At 32.8% G+C, this 24,788-nt stretch overlaps 1 protein-coding gene across 2 annotated transcripts in view; it reads right to left on the bottom strand.

Moving 5' to 3' along the window:
* LOC142222592 (uncharacterized) overlaps positions 1-17,524 on the bottom strand; it is an 83,170-nt gene extending 65,646 nt beyond the window's left edge. Inside the window, exon 1 of one of the 2 annotated variants that reach the window (XM_075292806.1) lies at positions 17,233-17,524. The gene's annotated coding sequence lies outside the window, so the exon portion shown is untranslated. Of the gene's footprint in view, positions 1-16,964; positions 17,109-17,232 lie in introns of those variants that run through there. The other variant, XM_075292810.1, reaches the window with a different exon arrangement.
* Positions 17,525-24,788: the final 7,264 nt, after the last annotated feature.

Here is a 24,788-nt window from a genome sequence, read left to right as displayed (position 1 = left end):
CAGTCCCGGAAGTTATGAAAATGCTGCTTTTCAAGCCACAGGTACAGATGGCTTGCCAAACCAGATATATTCTTTGGGAACTTTGACAGTTGTATGTGCTTGAAAATATCTGCTACCTTTCCCCTTCCTTTTGCCATATAAAACTCCTGTCCCGGAAGCTGCTTGTAGTCGGCTTTGACGTAGGTTTCGTCGTCCATTACCACGCAGTCAAACTTCGTCAGCATCGTCGTGTACAGCCTCCGGGATCGCGCTTTGGCCGTCGTATTTTGTTTATCATCGCGATTTGGAGGCACTACCTTCTTGTAAGTCGATAGTCCGGCTCGTTTTTTGGCTCGATGCACGGTTGTAGACGATACACCCAGCATATTTGCGGCATCTCGGAGAGCCTCTCTCTCCGAGATTAGAGTTTCGCTTGAAACTACCGGCAACTCTCTTTGTCGTCTCAGCGGCTTCCGGTTTTCGATTTCCCCCCGATCCAGACTTCCTGGCTGTCGACAAACGTTCCCCAAACACTTTAATTACATTTGTAACGGTTGATTTGGCAACTTTTAGCGATTTTGCCAGCTTTGCGTGCGAGTAGCTCGGATTTTCGCGATGCGCGAGCAAAATTTTGATACGCTGCTCTTCTTGCTTGTACGGCATTTTGACAACTGAAGAGTGAATTCCAAAATCAAAATAGGAGCAACATTCTACACACACACACCTTCAAAATTAGGGATGTTCAGGTTTTTTTAATGCAAAATTGAAAGAAATACGTCAAGTTTATATTGACCAAATTTTGACCGTATCACCCTTTAATGCCAACATTTGTTGGAACATTACTTCTCAGCCAATTCGCCACCTCTCTTATTGCTAATATTTCAGCCTGAAAAACACTACAGTAATTAGGTAATCTTTTCGCTATTCGAAGTTTCAGGTCTTTATAATGAACTCCGAAACCCACTTGTCCATCCAATTTGGAGCCATAATCAAATCTATATGACGTTTATTCCCTGGGGTCTGTGTGCACCACGCCTCATTGTTGGGAATTAGAGTTTCAAACTTTTTGTCGAATCATTTAATCACTATTTCTAAGGATCTTTTGGATTAACTTCCATACTAAACTTACTTCAGATTATCATTGAAGAAAAAAGGAACCATGAATCGATTATTCGTGAATATGTGGTACTACAACATTCATTGACTACCCTACTTGCCTTCAAATTCGCATACTTGACAAACCAAGTTCGTGTCCATTCACTCTCCATTCACCACCATCTGTCAATGCCGGAGAAAAGTAATCAAATATGTGAATATCACTCAAATATTGCAAAATTGATGTAAATATCAATAACTGGGTGTCATACTGTCAATTGGCAATGTCAACTTAACATAATTTCAATGAACTGTTTACATGGTAATTAGTTTCGATTACCCGATACGTTTGTTCGCACACTGTAATATGATGTAGATTATAAGTAAATAAATTATGACGTAACCATCGATTTCATATCAGCGTTAGGCGGCAATTATACGATTACAGTAAGACAAGAAGGCACGTGTAAACATGAGTTCATATACATAAGTACTATAGTTTTCCATGTGAAAACTATAAACTATGATAAGATCGGCAATGAAGAAGTCTACACACTCTACACTAATAGAACAAATTACGTTAAAAATCTATTACGGGCGGTAACCACATGAAATGGAAGCGTTCACGAAAAATCAAAACGAAATGTTCACGATTTCGTCCATTGGCGTTCATAATTTCATGAACTTCTTACGTTTTTCTTTGGCCATGAAAAGTCTTAAAATATTCGTAAGAGGTTCTTATGGCAACTCCGTCGGTAGTACAATGTGCTAAGGAGCAAACAATCCAGGTTCGATTCACGGAAATTCTTTTTTTATAAACTGTAATCATTGCGATCATTAACGCTAGTTGTGGTTTTGACAACGCATGGTATCATTTTATCGTTGTCTGATTGACACCATCTGTTTTCCGTTTGACACCACATGGGCGTTTATTCGCTTTCACGAACGGATCGTTTTGAAACGTGTATGCCGTTAATGATTTTTTCTATGAGTAGAGGAATACAAAATTTGAAAATTTGGTTAATTGCCACTCTGATTGAGTATCTTCAAAACATCGATTCTGGACGCATCAACTGCTTCTTCAGGGGATGAAAAACGTTCATCGCCACTTTATTTTTTTATGTAAGAGAATAAAACGAAGTCATTTTGTTAGGACCATATGGTGGATTGCCCATCAAAATGATGCTTAAAAATTGCATTTGCTTGACCCGATGTGGATCCGACTTAGGGGGTTGGTTTCCTGATTTCTTGGAAGACGAAAAATGATTGTGTACCATTCAGAATTGCATGTTCTGCGTGGCACGATTGCATGTCCAGTTTTTCCGAAAAAAACAGGCGATAAATTACTTTGAAGTGCTCCGAGCCTGAGCAACTTTCTTTCACCCAGAAAAAAGTGACCCCTTCTTTAAGTTAAAATGAACTCATTGTGAAGAAAGTTAAACTTCGTATAGCGCCAAAGACATTTTTATTTGTTTGAACGATGTGATTTTCGTAGAAATTAGGAATAATGCATTCCATATATTAGTTAACATTTTCCTATATTTACATACCACTATACTACAGAATGAAATAATTTAACTAATTTGAATTCATATATGGAATGATTTTATTGAAATTTTTTCATTCATTTCGACAAATCTTACACATTTGTGGTAAAACTTTTACTTCATAATTAGAACTGCTTACCTTCGTTTTTAAATACAATTTTATTTATTTCTATAAGCAATTTTATCTTCAATAAAAGACATGTTTAGTAATATATTGAATATATTTATTAAGAATCAACAGCATCGAATCTCTTTGAAATATTAGTTTATTATTCCACTATTTCCAATTTCCGTGTGATATTATCAACTGTAAAACGCACGTTTTCTTCTTCTTGTACTTTTCACTTTTAATAAGTTGCTGCCAAACGATTTTGTCCTCCTTTTACAATTTCAATACCTACAAATATAAAAAATCATAAAACATTTTTGTTGCAAAAGGTTAGCGTCACTGAATATTACCTGATAATTGAAGATTCCAAAATGAAGACAAATGAAAGGGTTGTTATTCTGCTGGTGTTTTCTTTCTTTATACACTATCACGAACATTGATAGATTTATTTAAAAAACGAAAATTTTTCTCACTAATTTAAAATAACAAATATTTTATATATTTTATTTGTTATTTATTATATTATTTTACCATATTATTTTTTAACAATCTCTCCGTATACCAAAACAACGCGATTCCAACTAGAAAAAACAACCGACGCGCAAATATATCGATTACACCCACACGCAAACACATCGATTACGATGACAGGTATCGATTACAGGTAGACAATAGAAATTTAGGAAAATTTCCTATATTCTAACAAGTGTGTTTCCTTAACTTTTGAAAGGATTGCATACTTCTTAGTACGAATGAACTAAAATATTTTTCTATGCCAAGTGTTGTTCGTATGTATGAAAAACTTTCTATTATAAAGGAAGTCGCAATTATCATTTTATAAGAAATTTTACTAATTTTGAGGAAACTTGGTTTTAGTTCGGTTTTTGTTTATTTTTACGAATGCTTTGTTATCGGTGAATAAAATTTTCTTTTTCAGTAGTAAATTCTTATACCCAGCGAAGAAAATAGTATGAGTAAAATTTCATGCCTTATTCTAGTTAATGAACTATTCCTAACTGCTTACAGTTTAGGATTTTTTTACTGAAACGAGTAAATTTTATTATTTTTCACAAAAATTTACCTTAATGGAAATAAAATGGATAAACTATATTGATGAAAATTTTTTCCTTTAGTTTCGAAGGCACTTTTTTCTGGGTGTTGCATTTAGCTCATCTTGAAACACCCATACAGACGACTGCTGTTTACTTTCGGGCTCATACGCGTAAATCCATGATTCATCACCTGTCACGATGTCGAAGCACTGCGATTGTATTTTTGGAGCATTTGTTTCGACCAATCGACACGTGCCCCTTTTTGAGCGATTGACAAATTGTGTGGGATCCAACGCGAACAAATGTTGAATCTAATGCCTAGGCAGGTTAGGTTAGGTGGGAGCCCGATGTATCAGGCTCACTTAGACTATTCAGTCCATTGTGATAGCACAGTGGTCAACTTCTCTCTTATCACTGAGTGCCATGTTAACCTCCTTTTTATAGGCTAGTCCGAACGGAGTTCCACATTGCAGTGAAACCACTTAGAGAAGTTTTGAAATAGAGGTGTGCGAAATTTCACTCACGCAAAATTTCACTCACGCGCACACCTCTATTTCATTCACGAAGCCAAATATTTATTCACGCACGATAAGTGTCGTAGCCACTCACACTTACGCACATTCACGAAATGAAGAGAAGTACTCACGCACGCTCACGCACGAACTACTTTTACAGACTCACGCTCACGCACGATTCACAACGATTCACGTGACTCACGACAAATTCACGAGACTCACAACATTTTCCAACCGGGAATGAGAAAAGGTTAGGTGGCAGCCCGAGGTATCAGGTTCACGTAGACTATTCAGTCCATTGTGATACCACATTGGTGAACTCTTATCACTAAGTGCTGCCTGATTCCATGCTAAGCTCAATGACAAGGGACCTCCTTTTTTATAGCCGAGCCCGAACGGCGTTCCACATTGCAGTGAAATCACTTTGAAACACTCACAAATGTCACAGCATTACTGAGGTGGCATTATCCACCGCTGAAAAACTTTTTGGTGTTCGGTCGAAGCAGGAATCGAACCCACGACCTTGTGTATGTAAGGTGGGCATGCTAACCATTGCACCACGGTGGCTCCCCTAATTCCTAAGGTTGTCTCAATCTCACAGTAAGTCACATAACGATCGAGCAAAATCAGTTGGCGCACAGCATCAATGGTTTCTGGAACAAATGATTTTGGACGGCCTTCCCGAGATTCGCCTTGGAGAGAACTACGACCTCGGTTGAATTTGGCATACCAGTGAGCTTCATCGCCAAAAATTTAATCAAATTCATTGATACTCGTACACTTTTGATGAGTTAATCAATGTCAAAATCAAATTTTCCATTAATTACATTTTTTGGGCGAGATGTTTCTTTTAAGTAGCTGTAAACAACACAACTACCCAGCAAAAAAATTTGGAAGTTCTTCCAAAGGCACAATTTTAAAGCACTTCTAGAAGATGCACTCCCAATGATGTTCTTTATTTTAACTATGTTACCCATGAAGTTCTTTTAATTCATTTTTTTATAACCGAAAAATTGTGATTTTTCGAAAATATTTGAGGTCAAACCTTTCCGACAATCGTTAGAATCCATTAAAAATTATAAAAAATTATTTATTTTACAAAATATCGCAGAATTTTTTGATTTACATCCAAAACATTGCATTCGAATCGCACCTAAAAAAGTGATGCAAATTCAGTGCAACGGCTGTTGAAATGGAGAACTTCCGTCCTATGACAAGCCCATGTTAAATTCATCGCCTCTGCGTCAATTTTGCACCACTGCCGGATCAAAAAAGAACATTTTCACTACTTTTTTGGCGACGCTTTTTTTGCTGAGTAGCGCTCCTATATCAAAACGCTCTGAGTACGTCTTGAAGATTGGAACATTAGGGTTGTCCAATACCGAACTATAAAAGGCAACCTCATGTCAATGGATCCATGTTTCGTCGACTGTCACAAAATGGCACAAAACTATGCTCCAGAAATTTGCTATTTTGAATTAGTTCACTTCGGCCATAATCCATGGCGTCACAGCTTTGCTTCTAGATAGAGATCAAATGCCCATAAATTCCCACATTATATTCCGTTATGCTCTCTATTCAGTTTTTTATTACTTTATAATGGTAGTACGTTTTTTTTTTCTCTCTGACTAAAGATTTTGGACCAAGCACACACTCCTTAATATCACCACGCAATTAAATAAAATTTAATAAAAAAATTGTGATAAGCAAATTAGCACTTAAAGTACTCACGATAATATGTGAGATTAAAGCCATATGAGAAACACAAAGAAAGAAATAGAAAACCAGTAAAAAAATAAATAAAAGGAGATTGCAAAAGATTACTATCTAAGGAAGTGTGTTGGAAAGTTCGGAAATTCCCCCTTGTATATACAGGGGTTATGATAGCGGTAGCGAAGAAGAGATAAGCATTTCAATAGGTGGTTGCAAAAGAACTGATTAGGGAAATATTATTTTAGAAAAGGGAATTTAAAATCGGACATATCTGCAAAAGAAATTATTGCCTTGACTTATTTATAATTCAACTTTTATATTCGAAGAAAAAATATTTTATGATTCCCACTTCAATTGTTTCAAGTGTTTGAAAAATGACGATAATCAGTTTTATGACTCTACCGCACTCCGAGGTGTAGATGTCCATATCCCCTTTCACAAAGCTAAATGGGATGGCATTTGCAGATCTACTACCAGAGTGAATTTGTTAAAATATTTGTGCCGCTATACCAAGTCAATACGGACACAATTTAAACAAAATTTTCTAATGTAAAAAACTATTAACTATTTTGTGCGAAATAAAAAAAAAACATGGTGTACTTAATTTGTATACAACGTTTTTCTTCAAAATATGCAACATATAATTGAAATGAAGAAAAATGCTCACTTTGGGGGAAATTTAACTAGAATCAACTAATGTGCATGAGCTAAAATAAGGTTAAGTTAGGAATGCTTGCTATTAGAATAAATGCTTTTATACACAAATAAAATATCAGCAATTAAAAAGTTGACTGAAGTTGATAAGGGTATTACTTAAAAAATTAACTGATACAATTAAATGTTTTCTCGGCAAATTTAAAACGCTTACCGATATCAGATTTATAATGGAGGCAAACATGTTACATGTTCCCCATCCAAAAAAACATTTTGCTCTTAAAACATTTTTGAAGTGATATATTCCTTCTCTGAGTGTTGGCAGCTAATAACTGAAAAATGAAAGAATGCAAATGCAGATTCGCAAACAAGTTTGCCACTCGAGATAAAAATAATCTACCAAAATTTGGGGAAAATTTTTCCAAAAAAAAAAATTATTTTACAAAATTTTATTTCTATAGAAAAATTTTGTCAAAATTTTATGCCTATACAGAATTTTGTCAAAATTGTATTTCTATAGAAAATTTTGTGAAATTTTTACTTCTATAGAGAATTTTGTCAAAATTTTATTTCTATAGAGAATCTTGTCAAAATTTTATTTCCATAGAAAATTTTGTCAAAATTTTATTTCCATAGAAAATTTTCTCAAAATTTTATTTCCATAGAAAATTTGTCAAAATTTTATTTCCATAGAAAATTTTCTCAAAATTTTATTTCTTTAGATTTTGTCAAAATTTCATTTCTATAGGAAATTTTATTTCTATAGAAGATTTTTTTTTCAAAATTTTAGTTCTATACAAAATTTTGTCAACATTTTATGTCTATATGTCTATATAACGATTTTTTTCAAAATTTTATTTATATAAAAAATTTTGTCAAAAATTTATTTCCATAGAAAATTTTGTCAACATTTTATTTCCATATTTTCTTTTTTCTTTAATTTTTCTTTAGGAGATTTTGTCAAAATTTCATTTCTATAGGAAATTTTATGAAAATTTTATTTCTATAGAAGATTTTGTCAAAATTTTATTTCTATAAAAAATTTTGTCATAATTTTATTTCTACAGAAAATTTTGTCAAAATTTTATTTCTATATTTCTATATAACGAATTTTGTCATAATTTTATTTCTCTATGTCTACATAACGATTTTTTTCAAAATTTTATTTATATACAAATTTTTGTCAAAATTTTATTTCCATAGAAAATTTTGTCAACATTTTATTTCTATAGAAAACTTTGTCAAAATTTTATTTCTATAGAGAATTTTGTCATAATTTTATTTCTATAGAAAATTTTGTCAACATTTTATTTCTTTAGGAGATTTTGTCAAAATTTCATTTCTATAGAAAACTTTGTCAAAATTTTATTTCTATAGAATACTTTGTCAAAATTTTATTTCTATAGAAAATTTTGTCATAATTTTATTTCTACCGAAAATTTTGTCAAAATTTTATTTCTATATGTCTATATAACGAATTTTGTCATAATTTTATTTCTATATGTCTATATAACGAATTTTTTCAAAATTTCCATAGAAGATTTTGTCAAAATTTTATTTCTATATAGAACTTTGTCACAATTTTATTTCTATAGAAATTTTTTGTCAAAATTTTATTTCTATAGATAATTTTCTCATAATTTTATTTCTATAGAAAATTTTGTCAAAATTTTATTTCTATAGAAAATTTTGTCAACATTTTATTTATATAAAAAAAATTGCCAAAATTTAATTTATATACAAAATATTGTCATAATTTTATTTCTATAGAAAAATTTTGTCAAAATGTTATTTCTATAGATAATTTTGTCATAATTTTATTTCTATAGAAAATTTTGTCAAAATTTTATTTCAATAGAAAATTTTGTCAAAATTTTATTTCTATAGATAATTTTGTAATAAATTTATTTCTATTGAAAATTTTGTCAAAATATTATTTCTACAGAAAATTTTGCCAAAATTTTATTTCTATAGAGAATTTTGCCAAAACTTTATTTCTATAGAGAATTTTGTCAAAATTTTATTTGTATAGGGAGTTTTGTTAAAATTGCATTTCTATAGAAAATTTTGTTAAAATTGTATTTCTATAGAAAATTGTGAAGCACCTCTTATGGTGTTTTCTTTTCCGAAAAAAGTGCTTTGCCTTCATTTTGTCTGTGCAGAATGCGCATTTTTAAAATGTTGCCAGCAACCTAAAAAATGCTGTCGTTTCAGCGGGCAGAAAAGATTTCAAAAAAGGAAACAGGGCAACCGCAGCACTCTCGTTTGTCGGCGGTGCTGAAAATGCCCGCACTTTGCCTCTATGCGTGGCGCTATTTTAACAAAAGAATTCGAAGCCTTTTCGCACTTTTGCCTGTTTTTTTAGAAAAGAACCTAAAAAGTACATTTTCCGGGCAAAATACAAAAAAAGTGCGCATTTTATACAAGAAAATAAAACGCCATTAGTTGGAGAGGAATAATTTGTAAAATCTACCAAAACATCAAGAATTCTACCAATCTACCAAACAGTACCATTTTTGGTAGAATTGTACCAACTGTGGCAACCGTGGTCATAAACCGTTCAATGTCAATACCGATTGTATGCAAAATCGCCAGTTTCTTGTTGGTCAACCTAATAGTCAGTCGATTTTTAGTGAATGTGTGCTTGCACGACATTTAAACGCAAATAACACTAGTTTACACTGAAAATGTACATGTGATGAGAGGTGTTATGTATTTTGATCTGCTGAATTTGAAAAAAAAAATGGAACAGTTTTTGAGATATCCCGTTATTTTTAATTTTTCGCTCTTTTTTCACTAAACAAATTATATCTCGAGTTAGAAATGTCCACTGCTGAAAGTTCATTACATTTCCGATAGTCACCATGTACTTTTGACTAAGAGAAAACATTTCTGTCGAAACACACAAAAGTTTAAATAGTGGTCGTCTTATTTTAATACGAACAAACATTTTTTCATGAAGTTTATATAAATGATGGCAACCATGTTATTTTTATTAGCACCATGTTCTCTGAGCGAACATATGTAATTGCGGTGAAAAACCTCAATCATATTATTTTGCTCTTTGCATATTACCACCATTATTCATCTTTCTATTTTAGCGAATATACGCACGATTGTTTTAAGGTTTAAATATTTTGTTGAACATAAAACACTAACAAAACAACTACTACTCCGAAAATTTTTATATCAACATTTTCTAGTAGTACAACTAGGAACAGTAGCAGGTAAAAAAGACAAACTAATTTTCAATAATGAATGATCGCTTCCATGGCCCGAATACAACCATAAACTAGCAACCTTCATTATTCGGAGGATATAAATTTACGATATATTTGTTACACTTCTCTGTATAAGATTTAAATATTTTCAACCCCCCACTGTGCCAGTGTATAGCACAATATCACAAAGAAACACACACAATCACACATAACACCTCAGTCGAGCAGATCAACAACCTTTTGTTGAAGATTGGAAAACAATGAAGTAAAAAAAAAAAACAAATGGACGGCAGGTGTTGCATTCATGTTCTTATGTGCATATGAACGTCTGCTATATCTGTAGACGTTTTACGACAAACGGCAAGGATGGCTTGATAGGCAGACATGAACTGTATTTTCAGACTCAACCATCCCTACAACTACAGATGAAGGCAGGCAATCGAATATTATAATTGTATGTGATTGGGTTGCACTTCCCCTGCTCTCTTTCGACATTGATGCATGAAATTCCCGTATCATGTGATATAATGATCATTAAATGTTTTTAGCCAATGAACTTTACTACGAAAGATATTAAAAAAAAAATCCCCAGAAGTTAATACTCATATATTTAGTAAGTGCATGTACATGTATATTGGCAGAACTAATGAATAACGGTATAATGCAGAGTTCCCCAAACTAAACTAAAGTAAAACCTAAGTAAATACAGTAGAATTCATTTATAGCGACCTCGGTTATAACGACCATCCGTTTATAACGACGGATTTTCAAAGCAAGTTTGGTTCTTAATAGTTTGTACATGCGCAAGCATTCGCTTAGAACGACTCCGGTTTTAGCGACCATCTGCTTTTAACGACCAATTTGCACGTCTGCTTTGGAATGGACATTCGGTTATAACGACGATGTAAGTTCTGTGTACTAATTTTTATTTTTTCATTCCATTTTTTGTCGTCAGCCAATACTAAATAAAGAAACATATACTGCGGGGAATCACAGAATTTGTTTTCGACTATCCCAAATAGAGGTGCAAATGACAAAGAAGAAATATTGAAACAAGTTTGGGATGAGTTCGAGTTCAAACCAGGACTGAGATGATTTCGTAAATGTCGATGACAACGTCGTGACATCCTTCATTGAGAGAAATAGTGGAGAACACAAAAGAAAATGATGAAACTCACAGCGATAATGAACCAGATGACGAAGATCAGCCAATCAAAATTCCAACTAGGACAGAAACCTTGAGTGCGGTGCACACTTTAAAATAGTATTTACGATTTGGGGGTTCTGATTTATCAGAGAGTTTATATAGTTCCGTTGAAATTATTGAAAGTAAATTATTAAAAGAAATTCTTGTAAATAGAAAACAAACCACAATACTAAACTATTTCCAATCTCAATAAATATGAATAACATGATGATAAAAAAAACTTAAAAATATTGTGTTATAACGACGTATAATTTCGGTCCCTTGGCGGTCGCTATAACCGAATTCTACTGTAATTTAATCGATCTGTGTATAGAAAATCTTCTGAAAAGAGAAAACAGGATTTTACGTATATTAATATTCCAAATAATCAGTAATTGCCCAAATATTCCAAATAATCAGTAATTGCCCATCAATCCTGAATGAATTTGGACATGCCCTGGATAAACGAGTGTTATGTACTGAAAAAAATATTGTCGTGAGGTCAAAGATTTCATGTCTTTAAAATACGAATGCAAATTTTGCTTAGCATAGAAGACGCATTTCTCTAATATAAAGTTTTTTCCTTGTCCAAAAGTCGATAAACTTTTCAATGAAGTCCTATTGTCCTTATAATTAAGTGATTTGACTTAAAAATGGGTATCATAACATGAAAGAAAATATGTTTGGGCTAAGGTCAACTTGACTTTAATAATTTAAATTTAATGAAATTGTCTTTAAATTTGTTTTGTCAAAGCAAAAAAATCGTTCAAATATAGGACATGTTTTTCAACACTTTATTTTAAAGACGTTTTTTACTTGAAACATAGCATCATAATTACTACTGGAAGTCGAGTCTTAATGTGGAAAATAAAATAAAGTTGTCGTTAACTCGTTTTTAAAAGACTTTGATAGCATAGCTGAAAAAGCGAACAATTAAAAATTGCTTCCTAGAAGCAAGTACACAAAACCCAAATTTGAAAGAGAATTGTGTCTTAAAAGTATCCTTACGAGGACAGTTCGGAAACTTGTTAGCCTAGCACAAAAAGCGCGGTATAAACAGAAAAAAGTTAAGTGTTTTGGAAACTTCCATCTCTGTTATGAACACATGTTAAATTTTGTTTCGATCTGGCAACTCCTTCATATAGAAACAGGTGTTCAAAAAAGGCACATCCGCAATTTTTTTACAATGGATAAATTAGAAATGCGTGCTGTCATTAAATATTTACATAAAAAAGGTTTATCGGGACAAGAAATTCATAATGATATGGTGAATGTGTTAGGTGAAAGTGCTCCTTCATATGCAACAGTAAAAAATTGGGTTGCTGAATTTAAACGTGGTCGTACAAGCATTGAAGATGAACCACGTAGTGGACGTCCAAAAACAGCAACAACAACAGAAATTGTAGCCCAAGTGCATGATATGGTATTAAATTATCGACGAATAAAAGTGCGTGAAATTGCTAATATCATGGGCATCTCAAATAATCTAGTCCATTTAATTTTGCATGAAGAACTACAGATGAAGCTTTCTGCAAGATGGGTGTCGCATTTGTTAACAGTCGATCAAAAACGCATAAGAATGAAAATTTCTCAAGCTTGTTTGGATTGTTTTAAGCGAAATAAAATGGATTTTAAGCGTCGTTTCATAACTGTTGATGAGACATATATCCACCTCTATACTCCAGAGACAAAAGAACAATCCAAACAATGGACTGAAGCTGGAGGAAGTGCCCCAAAGAAGGCAAAAACAATTCAATCGGCTGGTAAGGTTATGGCAACGGTTTTATGGGACTTCAAAGGTATTTTATTGATTGACTATCTGCAAAAGGGTAAAACAATAAATTCAGAGTACTATTGCAACCTTTTGGATCAATTAAATGTAAAAATTCGAGAAAAACGTTCTGGCTTACAACACAAAAAAATATGTTTCATCAAGACAACGCACCAGCGCAGAAGAGTGTTTTAACAATGGCTAAAATCAACGAATTAAAGTACGAGTTGCTTGACCACCCACCTTATTCTCCTGATTTAGCTCCCAGTGATTTTTACTTGCTCCCAAATCTAAAAAATTCCTTGCTGGCAAGCGTTTTACCTCAAATGGAGATGCAATTACAGTTGTAAACCACTATTTTGAAGACCTTGAGGAAAACTATTTTAATCAAGGGATAGAATTGCTAGAAAAGCGTTGGACTAAGTGTATTGAATTTTCAGGAGATTATATTGAAAAATAAAAATATTTTTGAAAAACTAACTATTCTCTTTCATTGATAGACTAAGAAGTTTCCGAACCGCCCTCGTATTTGATTCATGGTGGTGGGTATTTAAGATTCGGCCCGGCCGAACTTACTACTATATATATTTGTTTTAATTATAATTTCATTATTTGAAAGAAAGTTGTCCTTAATATTTGTAAATTGCGCATTCTAAAAGAACATAAGAGTAAATGAAAAAGCAATTTCAAATTGCTATCATACTTAACGAACATTTAGTCCAACTCAACATTATGAAGAAAAGACAAACAAAAATATTATGACGAAAATAAATTAAAAAGCCATTTCATATCGCTATCTTACTCAGGAAGACATTTTAAGGATTAGATTATTAGGCATATTTTCGTACACTTGTGTTAATTCTTTTGTACCTCATTTATTTAAGTAAAAATATCATGGTATCCAAATTTTTATCAGATCAACGCGATCTTGTCATATTTTCGACGGACCTTTTATTATTCATTTTTATTTTATGTGGCACTAATTCGACTTCACATGAACTCATTATTCAAGGGACCTTATCGTTTACTTCGATTTTTGATGAAATGGGTCTGTTTTGTATACCTCATGTATAATAAATTCTTACTCAAGGTGTACCACAATCTGTAGGGTATGAAATCTAAGGGCCGTTTAAACTGAATGAAGACTCCAATTAATTAATAAACAATCCTAAAAAAGCCACAAATTTAGCAAATTGGAATTATTTTTTCGGGATTCAGAAAAATCCCGGGATTCAAGATAAATCCCGTCCCGAAAATCCCAGGATTTCGGGACGGGATTAATACCGGGTGACAGCCCTAATAAACACTCATTGATCTATGATAGGAGTCTCTGAAATTGCATTTGTTTCAGCATTGGAAGATTTTTGGAGTAAATATATCTGAAATAAAGACACATTTGAGTTTCACAAACAGCAATAAAATTATTTTTCTCCAAATACCAATCACATTCTTTGTCGTCATAACACATTGATAGATCGCTAATTGTTTTTTTTTAGGAAATCCTTTTTATAGAAGACCATCGTATATTTAAACTTTCCATGCTTCATTGAGCTGATGTGTTTGAAGCAAGTCAAAAATGTTATAATTGATTTTACCATGACCTTTATGTACAGCTTATAAAGAACAATTGACAACATTATGTTGAAACTTGAATGCGTCAATAGGAGTTAGAGATGTGCAGGGGGAAAATGCTACAGGGCTGCCAACTTGCCACTTGAGTATAACAAAATTTTGTATATATATAAATTGTTGACAAACTTTTTCTATAAGAATAAAATTTTCTATGGAAATAAAATTTTGACAAAATTTTCTATAGGAATAAAATTTTTACAAAATTTTTGCAGAAATAAAATTTTTACAAAATTTTCTGCTGAAATAAATTTTTGGCAAAATTTTTTATAGAAGTAAAATTTTGCAAAATAAGATTTTTTTAGAAAGACTAAAGAAAATTGTCCAAATCGGTCTAGGTTTAAATATACGTATACTTTTACAATATTCTTTAAATTTGATATTATGTAATTTTAGCACCTTTTGGCTTCGAAAAGTACATTTTTAGTACTTTTTCGTCGACATCATTTATCATTCCTGATCTACCTACGAAACAATGAAAAATCTACTACTTATACACTGAAAAAACAGTGAACCCACCAGGAAGAAAACTTTTGATTAATTTTAAAAAAGTTTGAATATATTTAGAAAATTTTAACTAAAGAGTATTACAAGCTCTGACATCACGCCGATATCACAAAAATAAGTAAATATTTTGCGACAAATTCAAGAAAATTTATTAGACATAATTAATTTTTTCACTTGTTAAAGAAAATTTTGTAGTTTGAAGGAAAATGTTGGAGTTAAAAATTGCAAGAATGTCTTTAGTGACATACAAAGTTCATGATGGACGCTTTTGTAGTAAAATTTACAAACTTAAAGAAATAATGAACTATTTTGTGAGAAATACGAATTTAGTAAATCTGTATACTTCGTTTGTGTATAATTTTTTCCGTCTTTTAGTTAATTTAACTAACGTACCCAAAAAATTATTCGATTAAAGGAAACTTTCTCCAAACATAATAATTTAATGAACAAAAATATAGTTAAATTGGCTTTAGTGAAATAGAGAGTTCACTTTTTTTGAGTGTAATATAAAAATAAAATTAATTTTTTTATTTTATTTCTTATTTATCCATGAAAAATCGATTTAAAAAATTTGAGGAAGTTTTAATGTCGGCTTCGACAAAAATTCTTTAGTAGCAGCAAACTCTAGCTCTAAAAAAATCAAACGGCAACTCTAATTGATATCTCATAGATACAATATCGTGAGAGGGATAACATAGAAGAGAGAGGGTGAGATAGAGAAAAAAACAAAAACAACTAAAGAAATAACATAACAAACCAGAACTTGATGTTAAGTAATAACAATTTCAAACAAAGAAATTTATAAAAAAAAAACAAGAACCAGACGGTTGACATCTAAATTCCACAACCTCTACAGAAAAAAATACTTGAATTAGCGAAGTTAATTTAAGATTTTTATTTTAACTGCTACTGTAATGCTCTAAATAAACAAATGAATGTAATTTTTTTATAGTGACAAAGTCGGTGCAAAATAACATGCTCGCCTATTTTGCAATACAACAAAAGCCCACTGGCAAAAATTGAATTTTTATTTAATAGGAACACAGAGTGACGACTCAGTTGCGGCTGCCTTGTCAGCAAATTAAAAAAAATGATTTAATAAATTATTATTTTGGTAAATAAGATTTTTTATTTTCAATAGTTTTACTATGAATATATAAAATAGAGGTGTGCACGTGACACGAAATTGTCGTGACTCACGCTCGTGTCAAAGGCGTGAGTGTGCGTGAGCGTGATTAACAAACCAAAATGGCATGCGTGAGCGTGAGTCACGTAAATAGTATCTTCGTGAGTGTGCGTGAGTAAAGATTTACTCTCACGAAAATAATCACGCGCACCTACATAAAACGCTTAAGAGTTAAATTCATTTACAATTTTAGTGACACCTGGGATGTTAAGAGTGTAATAACGCTCTGGATTTTAATAATGCTCATGTTTTCAGACACGTCGCCAAGATAAATTACTCAAAAAATTGTTCGTGAGTCACGACATTTTTCGTGAGTCACGATATTTTTTGTGAGTCATGGTATTTTTCGTGAGTCACGACATTTTCGTGCGTGAGTACAAATTTTCTTTTCGTGAGTGTGCGTGAGCATGAGTCCTACCAAACAATATTGTGCGTTAGTAAGATTTTTCCGTCGTGAGTGTGCGTGAGCGTGAGTAAACTATTACTCACGTGCACACCTCTAATATAAAATACGTATCTGCTGTAGTGCAACTCTAATTTACTTCCTTTTATCGCGAGTTGGTAACCCTGTCCTTTATCAGAGGCGTCCGCACAAACCCACACACTAAGCCTCACTTTCTTCGTCTGCTGTTTAAATTTGGTTGTTGTTCGTTTTGTTGTTGTTACACAGCACCACAAGCAAAGGAGGTTAGCAACAGTCTGCAATTTCTGTTTGTTTTAAGTCTTTATGGCGATTATGATGTTGATATTTGTATTCGTTTGTCCACAGCCCTATTTCTTGAAGATACACAGATACTTACATATTTCGGTCAACACTTGGTTGCAATATATATTTGTTTTCTTTTTTTAATTTTGCAGAGATATACGTGGCGTTTCAAAACCAATATGAAAATTCAGATATTTGGATAATGGATCACTTTTTTTATACCGAAATTCATTCACATATCACAACAAATAAGAAAAATGTTGGATATTTTTTTTTCTTTGTCATTTTGTTTTTGATCTATACTAAGGTTGCTTATTAATTTTACCAAAGTTTTTTTTTAACTTTCTTTTTAAGTAGCTTACATTTCCTTTTATTGATCAACTACAGCTGACACTTCACAACGGCAATAAAGTCTTTCGGATCTAGATTTGCGGTAATATCTGATGTCGTGAAGGTTTTTAGTTGCAAAATTTGATAAAGCAAAAAAAAAACATCAAAGTCACCAGGCAATTACCGTATCCGCCGACTAACTACGATCTTCTATCTACTTGCGCTAATTCAGACAACAGCGATCGAATGCTGTTTGGTTTGTTTTTATTTTTTTTTTACAACCAAGCAAAACAGCCACCACACTTCACAACATTTCTACAGCACTAACCAATTTGCCATCGATGTTTTTGTTAAATTATATCTTCCACCCATTTTCTCTCGCTCTCTTTGAAACATAAGAGGAGAGTTACCAGACTGTTAAAAGGAAATGATAGTATAGTAATAGATGAAGCTGTTTATTATAAAAAGAGCACCAAAAAAGTCTAAATTCAATTAAGGCGATTATTAAGTTTGGGTTTAGACGATAAAATCCAAAATAAATCTGTAAAAGCAAAATAAAATCAAAAAATTTAAACATTAAAACAAATTTTTCCAAGGGTAATCAAAGGCTTGATAGAATAAGAGAGGTCTCTATTCTACAAAAACAACATTTTCTATTCTCTAAATATCAAAAGCAAGTTGAATTTTATCAAACACTCCAATTAATTTGACTAAAAATTTATAAATCCAGGTATAACATTTATACCAATAAAAACACATTCAACATAATGCTTAAAAAAGGAATTATGTTGATTTATAAGTTGCAATTCTGCTATATTCGGCTGATGCTCCAGCCAAAGATTATAAACTTGAAATGTTGCATTTAGCAGATTAGTTTAATACATGTTTTTAATTTTTTAGTTGTTTTTCGTTTTTATTTTTTAAATGAAAAATTTAATTTTCTTAAAGAAACAATGTTAAATTTTAGGCAACAACAAAAAAAATACATTTTCCTCTTTATGGAAATTTATTTCGTGCACTTAATTTCTTTTTATTTGCATTTTAATGCTATGTCAAACTTGTCGTATACGCGTTTAGTTCGAGTATTAAACTAACTAACCCGGTAAATTGTTCGATCTCCTCAGTAGCTAATTTCTTAACTTCCTGAATCTATAATCTTTGGCTCTTGCGACAATAGTGATGGCAAAATACTTTCATGTACATTTCATACATTTTGATGCGTTTACCCCATCACAATTGGCGATTGTTGTAGTGTCACTTACGAGTCTATGGTAGCGATGATGATGAAATGGACCTTTGAAATGCTAGCAGGGTATCGATATCCATTTATCTATTTTATATTTATTGATCGCCATACATAAAGTTGTGGTAAAGATGAGGACGAAATCTCACTTTCAATTTGAAAATTATCTTAGAAGCCTTTCTATTTGTGGAATACCCTTAATGTAGAGACCACTTTTTGTCGGAAAGGCTTATTTTCCGAGTTATGGAGCCCTAAATGTTTCATTTATATTGGATTTAGTACCCATCGCACTTAATCTCCCTAGCAGTAATATCCCTGCCAACATTTTTTGAATTTGGGTGCGCTTCTGAGAATCCCCACTACGTCGAAAACAGTCATATACGATATCCAAAACTCCTCGGAAAAGCGCCGTCACTATTGAGAAGTTGTACCACGCCAAGTTACTACAAAAAAGTATCGCATGTGTGCAATTATTAGGTGCCCTTCTGGATACATTTAGAAGGACGCCAATAAGAGCCACTTCAAACAATCAGACAAAGTGCATTTTAAGATAGTTGTAAAAGAAACATTGTGTTTATTGATTTTATTAAACATTTATAAATTCTCATAAATATAACATTTATATGACTATCACATCACATTTAACATATTTTTATGCATTAATAAAAGATTGATGTTGAGTTACAAGTTGCAAGTTACATGTTGTAGCGTCTATCAGCCAGTGCTTTTATTTCCAATGGAGGCAGCGTGTCTGGAAAAATATTTGAAAAACTATCACTTTATTCCATTTGGAAAGTCAAAAATTGTTCCCCAATATACCTTTCACAATTTTAAGCGAAATAACTATCTTTTCAGCACTTCATTATCATTTTTATTTAAATAAATTATAAGAAGCTAGATGTGCTTGGTGTTTCACAAAATATAAAATGGCTCTTGTAACAATAGTGATGGCAAAGTACTTTCATGCGAATAGTGATGGCAAAATACTATCACAGTTGGTGATTGTTGCAGTGTCACTTACGAGTCTGTGGTAGCGATGAGGATGAAATGGAACTTTGAAATGCTGGTAGGGATATATGGTATCCAAATAATTTGCAATAAGGTGTATATTTAGAATAGATATAAAAAATTTTACGGGTCCCGGGTCTTTCAAAATGTTGACCCTTTCTCATATAAGCAATATGGTACTGATATTAAAGCTAATTTCGAGAACACAGGGAATCCAATGAAGACAGTGTCATATAGGAAGTCATTAAAGAGAAAAACAACAAGATTAAAATTTTATTCAAAAAAAAAAATCGCGCGATTTTTTTGAAAAAAATTTTGCTGCAACTCTTTTGAAAAATATTTTTAACTCTCTTCCATTTGAAAAGACAAAATGTTATATTTTCATTTGCGGTGCTTTTCTTTATAAAAAAATTGCAAGTTCACTCACTTTCATTTCAAAAGAAAAATTAAAATTCTTTCAAAACAATACCGCGACTTTTTTTTAAAACATTTTGGTTTGCTTCGACGCTTTTCTTTAAAAAACTATTTTCACTCTTTTATTTCAAGAAAAAATTTAGATTTTTCAAAAAAAAAGCGCGTTTTCTATATAATTCAGAAAATCGATAATTAAAATATTTACATAGCCTATATCTCGTAAACTAATCTCAAAATAGCAAAATTTTTGAAATGTTTTTTGATTCTAGACCAACTTACTTTCATAATACTCTTAAATTTATATCAAAATGAGAAGTAACAAGTATATACAGCACTAAGTTCGGCCGGGCCGAATCTTAAATACCCACCACCATGAACCAAATATTAGGGTTTCCTTTGAAATGTCAGGAGGGCTTGAGGACTTGAGGACACTTCCCGAAGATAAATTTAAAGATTTCACCTATGAGGACTATATCAGATTCTGGATTTATAAGAACCATTTTTGTTTGAGTTTTAGAGGAATCATTAACATCTCTTGTAAGTGTGCAAGAAAATTATAAAATAACGTCTTAATTTGAAATCTTAAATCTGTGGAAGTAAAATCTGGAAATTTTACATTGAGTTTCAAGCAATTTTCATGATCAGTGCGCCTTCTACACCGTCAAGAAGTGAAGTCGGTCTATATGGAGGCATTATCAAATGGACCGATAAAAACTTAATCCGCTACACGTTTTTGTGAGCCTAAAATATCAGAATATTTACAAATTCAGGCAAATCAGATAAAAACTACGGTTTCTAGAAACCCAAGGAGTTAAATCGGGAGATCGTTCTTATGGGGGCTATACTAAAATATGGACCGATACTCACCGTTTTCGGCACACCTCTTTATGACCCGAAAATACCTCTAGATTTCCAATTTCAGGCAAATAGAATAAAAACTTCGGATTCTAGAAGCCCAAGAAGTAAAATCGGGATATCGGTCTATATGGGGGCTATACCAAAATATGGACCGATACTCACCATTTTCGGCACACCTCTTATGGTCCTAAAATACCTCTAGATATCCAATTTCAGACAAATTGGATAGAAACTACGGTTTCTATAAGCCCAAGACCCAAAATCGGGAGGTCGTTTTATATGGGGGCTATACCAAAACATGGACCGATACTCACAATTTTTGGCACACGTATTTGTGGTCCTACAATACCTCTAGATTTCCAATTTCAGGTAAATTGAATAAAAACTGCGGTTTCTATAAGCCAAAGAAGTAAAATCGGGAGATAGGTCTATATGGGGGCTATACCAAAATATGGACCGATACTCACAATTTTTGGCACACCTCTTTATGGTCATAAAATACCTCTAGATTTCAAATTTCAGGCAAATTGGATAAAAACTACGATTTCTATAAGCCCAAGACCCCAAATCGGGAGGTCGTTTTATATGGGACCATACCAAAACATGGACCGATACTCACAATTTTTGGCGCACGTATTTGTGGTCCTACAATACCTCTAGATTTCCAATTTCAAGTAAATTGAATAAAAACTGCGGTTTCTATAAGCCCAAGAAATAAAATCGGGAGATCGGTCTATATGGGGGCTATACCAAAACATGGACCGATACTCACCATTTTTGGCACACCTCTTTATGGTCATAAAATACCTCTAGATTTCCAATTTCAGGCAAATTGGATAAAAACTACGATTTCTATAAGCCCAAGACCCCAAATCGGGAGGTCGATTTATATGGGGACTATATCAAAACCTGGACCGATATAGCCCATCTTCGAACTTGACCTGCCTGCAGACAAAAGACGAGTTTGTGCAAAATTTCAGCACGATTGCTTCATTATTGAAGACTGTAGCGTGATTACAACAGACAGACAGACAGACAGACAGACAGACAGACAGACGGACAGACGGACATCGTTATATCGTCTTAGAATTTCTCCCTGATCAAGAATATATATACTTTATATAGTCGGAAATCGATATTTCGATGTGTTACAAACGGAATGACAAACTTATTATACCCCCATCACCATTCTATGGTGGTGGGTATAAAAAAGGAGAAAAGAATCGGCGGCCGATATATCGAAAACTAGACGCTTTCAGCAAAATTGTTACAAAATATTTCCTCTTCAAAATACACCATTTATACTAAATGTTGTATAATTTTTTTTAAATTATTTTAAAAAATACAACCATATTTACCCAAATACTAATTTTCATGGGCTTAAATCTACTTTACTACAAGTGGTCTGATTGGTCCAATTTTTGGATAGCGTGTACTTTTCGGTATCTTGACAAATTGTTTACTAAATATATTCTCTTTAAAATATATCTTTTTTACCAAAAACGCAAAAAAATGCAATTTCATTCATTTCATGAAAATTTGCTGACAGAATTAACAAAAATATAAAGGATGATACCTATGTGGATATTTCGAAAACTAGGCTTTTCCGACAAATTTTTTACTTACATTTTCGCTTTAAGATCCCTTCTCCTCAGGCTCGATATCTTGAAAACGTTACATTAACTCCGTTCGAGAATCCGATAACTTTTGATAATTTTTACTGGAAGTCGTTCGTTTACACCAAAAACCCAGCCAGCATTTCAAAGTTCCATTTCATCCTCATCGCTACCACAGACTCGTAAGTGACACTACAACAATCGCCAACTGTGATAGTATTTTGCCATCACTATTCGCATGGAAGTATTTTGCCATCACTATTGTTACAAGAGCCATTTTATATTTTGTGAAACACCAAGCACAACTAGCTTCTTATAATTTATTTAAATAAAAACGATAATGAAGTGCTGAAAAGATAGTAATTTCGCTTAAAATTGTGAAAGGTATATTGGTGAACAATTTTTGACTTTCCAAATGGAATAAAGTGATAGTTTTTCAAATATTTTTCCAGACACGCTGCCTCCATTGGGAATAAAAGCACTGGCTGATAGACGCTACAACATGTAACTTGCAATTTGTAACTCAACATCAATCTTTTATTAATGCATACAAATATGTTAAATGTGATAATCGTATAAATGTTATATTTATGAGTATTTATAAATGTTTAATAAAATTAATAAACATCTAAACATTCGTGTTTTACTTGACTACAATGATTCTTTTACAACTAACTTAAAATGCACTTTGTCTGATTGTTTGAAGGGGCTCTTATTGGTGTCCTTCTAAATGTAATTGCACTCATGCAATACTTTTTTGTAAAGGGTGATTCTTTTGAGGTTAGGATTTTCATGCATTAGTATTTGACAGATCACGTGGGATTTCAGACATGGTGTCAAAGAGAAAGATGCTCAGTATGCTTTGACATTTCATCATGAATAGACTTACTAACGAGCAACGCTTGCAAATCATTGAATTTTATTACCAAAATCAGTGTTCGGTTCGAAATGTGTTTATCGACAAATTTTGTTCAGCGATGAGGCTCATTTCTGGTTGAATGGCTACGTAAATAAGCAAAATTGCCGCATTTGGAGTGAAGAGCAACCAGAAGCCGTTCAAGAACTGCCCATGCATCCCGAAAAATGCACTGTTTGGTGTGGTTTGTACGCTGGTGGAATCATTGGACCGTATTTTTTCAAAGATGCTGTTGGACGCAACGTTACGGTGAATGGCGATCGCTATCGTTCGATGCTAACAAACTTTTTGTTGCCAAAAATGGAAGAACTGAACTTGGTTGACATGTGGTTTCAACAAGATGGCGCTACATGCCACACAGCTCGCGATTCTATGGCCATTTTGAGGGAAAACTTCGGAGAACAATTCATCTCAAGAAATGGGCCGGTAAGTTGGCCACCAAGATCATGCGATTTGACGCCTTTAGACTATTTTTTGTGGGGCTACGTCAAGTCTAAAGTCTACAGAAATAAGCCAGCAACTATTCCAGCTTTGGAAGACAACATTTCCGAAGAAATTCGGGCTATTCCGGCCGAAATGCTCGAAAAAGTTGCCCAAAATTGGACTTTCCGAATGGACCACCTAAGACGCAGCCGCGGTCAACATTTAAATGAAATTATCTTCAAAAAGTAAATGTCATGGACCAATCTAACGTTTCAAATAAAGAACCGATGAGATTTTGCAAATTTTATGCGTTTTAAAAAAAAAAAAAGTTATCAAGCTCTTAACAAATCACCCTTTAGTAAATTGGCGTGGTACAACTTCTCAATAGTGGCGGCGCTTTTCCGAAGAGTTTTGGATATCGTATACGACTTTTTTCGACGTAGTGGGGATTCTCAGAAGCGCCCTAAAATTCAAAAAATGTTGGCAGGGAAGCCAGCAAAAGAGGGCCGGAGAGAGACTATATTTGCTTGTTTTTACTGGATATTTTTTACGGGAAAAGTACGCGAACAGACCTATTATCACTTTAATTTTTTTAACAACTTTAGGCCGGTATGCACCGCTAGCGAAAAATTTCATTCCCAAAAGAAATGCATTGCTATTTATGCTAACGAAATTTTCGGTAGCGTTCAATTTCGTAAGCTGGTACGCACCTCTAATGAAAATAACAGGGTTGTCAAAAGCATATTTTGGCAGCAAACATTTCATTTATTACAATCATTGCGTGCGTAAAAGTTTTAAAAGGTCTGTAAATAATAAACAATTTATTTGAGGAATATTTGGAACATATATAAACAATTTTTAAAAGCGATTAGCTGGTTTAAATTTTGTGTACACAGCCCTGTTTTTTTGTTGTAGACTTAAATAAATTTTTGCTACCGAAAATTTCTCTAGAGGTGCATACCGGCCTTTTGGCATGGCTGAACAAGAAGGTTAAATCATGGGCCCATATGATTACAATTTATTTATTTCGACAAAATTTTAAGATGTCAAATCATATCTTTATGGTGATTGCAGCTCTCCAAATGACACTGCTTATGCGCTTTACAGACT

This window comes from Haematobia irritans, chromosome 1 (assembly GCF_050003625.1).
Source record: "Haematobia irritans isolate KBUSLIRL chromosome 1, ASM5000362v1, whole genome shotgun sequence".
Taxonomy (NCBI): Eukaryota; Metazoa; Arthropoda; class Insecta; order Diptera; family Muscidae; genus Haematobia; species Haematobia irritans.
This window is presented reverse-complemented; position numbering and strand designations above follow the sequence as displayed.